The sequence below is a fragment of the Lytechinus pictus genome, chromosome 5 (assembly GCF_037042905.1).
Source record: "Lytechinus pictus isolate F3 Inbred chromosome 5, Lp3.0, whole genome shotgun sequence".
NCBI classification, from domain to species: Eukaryota; Metazoa; Echinodermata; class Echinoidea; order Temnopleuroida; family Toxopneustidae; genus Lytechinus; species Lytechinus pictus.
The window spans coordinates 51488070-51492593 of record NC_087249.1 but is presented as its reverse complement, the minus strand read 5'-3'; positions in this window follow the sequence as shown (position 1 = coordinate 51492593).

Here is a 4524-nt window from a genome sequence, read left to right as displayed (position 1 = left end):
CTGCCTAGAGATTAATGACAATAAAGTTGATTCTTATTAATCAATCAACTAATTAAAATCAAAGATATGGCATTTCAAAGTTTGTCATTATTTCGGTTAAACTTTCATTATGCATGTCTTAGCGGATATACAGTAAGAGAGCTGATGATGTCGCCTCCCCAATGATTCGGTTGTACTTTAACAAATGAAAATGTTTATGTTTATTCAAAATGTTGTCCTTTCAGTGTGTAAAAAATAATATTTACTACTGATTATTTGTGTAAAAAAATCATTGTTTATGAAGGAGACATTTTTTATCCACATGTACGAAAAAAGGAAAGTGGCTACTCGACATTATATGCCTATACGTAGGGAATAATCATGACGGCATGCATATAACCGTTTTCAAAAAAATAATGCCGCATTTTAACATTCAATAACTCCATTATCTTTTAACTTAAATGTTGATGAAATTTTAAGCGTTTTGCTCGTAGTATTTTACTCATTTATCTGGATGATATTGTTTCAGCCTGGAGTACCACTTTAAAGCTATCGGGTTTCGCTCTAACATGTTTAAGATCATATCAAGGAGCTGCAGTGCCCTTTTGGTATGTGTATTGATGTTCTGTTAGAGGTTCACTGGCCGAATTGGGGGCTTTTTTAGACCCCCAATGTAAACAAACGAAAGAAAGGTTGCTTTTTGACAAAAAAAAGTTCCCCCACAAACGGAATATAGTCTTTGGCCCCTTCACCCCACCCCCCATCAATGTCATCCTTGATCTATCCTTGCTTAGATTATTAATTAACGCCATCAGTTCGCTGGTTGAAAACTGAAAGCCAATTGATGATTAATATCGGCAAAGCTTCTTCCTGCATTAATTTCAATCATGGCCCTGGGAAGCGGGGGTGCTGAAGCATCCCCCAAAATTTCCCTTGTGGGTGCTGCGTGTGTTATTTTCCATAGGCAGCACCCCCTAGAAATCTGGTAGGTATGATAAATGGCAGAAATGTAATGAAAATGAAGGAGTTCTTTTTTTAGGAAAACCCTTTTTTTTTGCTTGTCAAATTTCGTTGGTCCGAAACCACCTTCATTTTGGATTGAAAAACTTGTTTTTTCTTTTTTTTGGGTTGTCTAGTTCACTTCAGCACCCCCACTCAAATGATCGTTCCCGGGGCCCTGATTTCAATACGTATTCAACAATGTTAACTATACATATTTTTTAGACTGTGTAATGAACAAATATCAAAATGCTAGAAAAATACCGGACCGCATTTGGGGACGGGTAAACATCATTAAATCAGTCAAGCAAAGAAGAATTCACATGAAACACAAACAGAGAGAATACTAGAGGAACTTGGGCGAAAATGATCTTTTTGGTATATCAATCTTGAACAAAAGAAATACATATTCACAATTTGATCTCGTATTTGCTCGGGGTTTGCAAATAAAACTGAAAACCTTCAGAACATTTTGCAGACAAATGCTCATTGAAATGTGAAGATCGATGGAAGAAGGGAAGGAGAGAGAGAGAGGGGGGGGGGGGAGAGAGAGAGAGTGGGAGATAGATAGATATATAGATAGAGGGGGGGAGAGAAAATTATTTTTGTCGTGTTTAATGATGCTTGAACCTGTTCAAATCACCATGGCTGAATGCGTTCAATGTTTAGTTATATATACAACCACGTCTTGCGACCCCGCTTGCGTATGAGGCGCCGTAACTTTCGACTTGATCCACCAAGTTTGGCCTTGTGGCTTACACCTTCTTCACCAGCTTCGGCTTGTTGAGGCAAAGAGCGTCATGAATTGCAATAAAATCCAACCAAAAACAATGAAATCAACAGACCAAACAGTATGTGAAGGAATAATGGATCTTTGAAACGTCGATAATAACAGATGACCGCCAAACAGTCGATGAAGTTAGAATATGACACCAGCGCCCTGTAACATAAAGCTCATGCAGCGATTAATCGTAGAGCTGAGTTTAAAACTGATTTTTATTTTTTTATTTTATTGTTTTCTTCTGCATTCATATTCGTCTAATACATTTATCCATAACATTACAAACATATATATTAAAAACAATCTGTTTTAGGTATGCATCATATAGAGAAAAAAATATATCGTTCTGAACAAAATATGATCTACTGCCAAATTGTTATAACAAACACAATTCGCAGGAGAAGGATTGTCATAGTAAGCAGATTGCTTGAAAGAAAAACGACAATCCCTGGTTGAAAACTCATTAAAATAAAAAATACCTTTATACAGCAGAATGGTTATATCTGTTCACAATTTGAGTGATGAAGATGGAGATGAAAGGGATGAGGATGAGGGTGACAAAGGAGAAGAAGAAGGCCATGGAGATGATGGTGATGGAGATAATGGTGATGATTAAATTAATGACTTCGTGCTAAACTGAAACATTGACGCAGAAAATTTACTTCAAATATTCGGATAATAAAATTAACATGGATTTAACGTTTGCCTTAAATGAGTAAAGAGACGAGCATCTTTTGATAGACACTGGTAGAGAGTTCCATAAATCGGGTTCGTGATGGTGTCTTTTAGATCTCTGCGCAATAAGCAAATTTGGGTTGATCAATAATGAAATCAGACCCACGATTCATTACTAAGACTTATCTTACAGGACCCAGGCTGTATATGACAAACAAAAATGCATAAAACTTGATTTTTCTTTTTCTACTTAATTTTCAGCTCTTGTGCATTTCTCCATTGTAGCAATATAGCCAGGACAAATTCAGTCGAACTTAAAAGTCGTAAATACAAAGTTGTAAATTGTGCTCACCGTAATATACCTTACCCCCCCCCCATTGTCCCTCGGATATCCAGACAATTGTTCTCCCCTTGTCTAATCTATTAATTATTGCCTTTGTCGGGGTGATAGTAAAGGGCTTCGACGAATATTCGAAATCTACAAACTACATGACAAACATCGACATTCCGAAAAGATCTTCCGCACACTGATCAAGTCATAAAACTTTACAAAATTCTAGCGCTGTGAGTATACAGTATGAGCACAATGATCTGCAAGTGCGACTTAAGTATCTTTATCTTAAAAAGCCAGTATGACATGTCAAAGCAATACAGAGAACTGCAAGAGACCTTAAGTACTCATGTGCTTCCAAGACCGTTTCCAAAGGCCTGGGTGCAACATTCTTGTCATAAAAGTCTTTGGAATGATGAAAGTATGCTTTGTAACTTTCATACCGTAATATTATGTTCCAACAAACAAAATATGTTCACCTGTGCATACTATCTTTTTTTTTATTATAACAAATTACAGTCATTTACAAAATTTACAGTGATTATTAAGTAATTGCAAATCACATAAACACAAGTTGATTACAGAAAAAAAGAAAAATAACAGAAACAATAATAGAATAACCTTGTTTATCAATATCTCGCTTTCCACTCACTAACAGTATTGTATGTAAGAAAAAAAATCATATTAAAGTAATGGTCTGTCTGAACAATCTATCTGGTGAAGTTGCGAGTTTTGACATATTTCTCTCTTCTGTTGCTTCTCCTTTCGACTGTTGTATCGAAGCCCCCCCCCCCCCACCCCCGGGTTACCATTTTTGCTATGACATTTTCTCCCGGAGTAAGAATAGGGTCTATTCCTTCAAATACCACACCTAACACGGGGTGGAACCTGGGGGTGGCTGGGGCTTCAGCACCTCTTTTTTTTCAACAAATTTGAACAAAAACGTAAAAATTACTATTATTTTGCATGGGTAAAACCCCTTTAAAAAAAAATTAGTATTCTTGTCATGAATATCCATAAACACAGTCAATGCGGTTACAATAGCATAATTGATTACATAGACGAAAGGTTTGGATTTCAGTACCGCAAATGGCAAAAAAAAAATGCCCATATATATTTTCCATCTAAATTGTCTTGTTTTTTTATATTTGAGGCGAGACTTAAAAAAAAAATAATCAAAGACGCCCAAGACATAGCCCATTTTAAAGTCTTCATTCGGGTTATCTGAAGTATATACGGAACAAAAAAGTACAGAAAGTTGTAGGAAAGACAGGTTCACCCCCCCCCCCGATCTGCAAGTTGGCTATATATGCCTATATTTATGAATGTATACCATTTTCGATAATAAATTAATAATTTTCCACACTCCTGTCCTTCTAAAACAAATTGATCAACGTCAAACGGAAGCTATTCATTGAATATCCTTTTACACGCCATAAATGGTTAAGATTAATGAAAACTATGGAGTCAGTTGTGTGGTTTCACCATCACGAATGATTTTATGATTCATCGGTGAACTTAAAGCATGTTAAGTGGCAACGTATCAGATTTTTTGGTATAGTAGGTCCATGGATAGACCTAGAATTTCTCATCAAATAGTACGCGTTTTAGCAAGCCGATACATTTATCACCATTATGAATCAACGCACCATGCACATGGTACACAATGGATATGGTTTACAAAATAAATATCATATAGCAACAAACCAACTGGATTTTGTAATTTTTAATACCCGTTCACCGTGTCAACTTATCATCT